Source organism: Microtus ochrogaster, linkage group LG12 (genome assembly GCF_000317375.1).
Source record: "Microtus ochrogaster isolate Prairie Vole_2 linkage group LG12, MicOch1.0, whole genome shotgun sequence".
Lineage (NCBI taxonomy): Eukaryota > Metazoa > Chordata > Mammalia > Rodentia > Cricetidae > Microtus > Microtus ochrogaster.
In genome coordinates, this window is record NC_022036.1 from 4,994,680 (window position 1) to 4,995,249 (window position 570).

Below are 570 nucleotides of genomic sequence, written 5' to 3' on the forward strand. Positions count from 1 at the left end.
TTTTTTTTTTTTAAGACAGAGTTCCTCTGTGTACCAGTCAGTCTTGGTTGCTCTGGAACTCACTTTGTAGACCAGGCTGGCCTTGAACTCACAGAGATCTGCCTGTCTCTGCCTCCCAAGTGCTTGGATTAAAGGCATGTGTCACCACTGCCTGGCTTATTATTGTTTTAATAGATATATTTTTGGCCATTAGTAAGCATGGATGCCCTTTCCATATACTCTTCCATTAGCTTCTCACTGCCTGTTGGTAGTGTGTATGTGAGTGAGTACACACATGTGCATGTGCATTCCCTTGTACAGACTAGCTGATTGTCTCTTGCTTTATAGCCAGCGAACCTGGCTGTCACTCATGTCAAACTGAATGGAAATCCAGTCAGTTGCTGCCTTGTGATTATTATGTTTAAAATGTTCTTTCATAAACGGCCCTAGGTCTTTGGCCATAAGGTTACTGTTATTATTTGTTTTATAATTTTTATTATTATTATTATTATTATTATTATTATTATTATTATTTTGAGACAGAGTCCTATGTAACCATGCCTGGCTTCAAACTCACTATTCAGCTAAAGA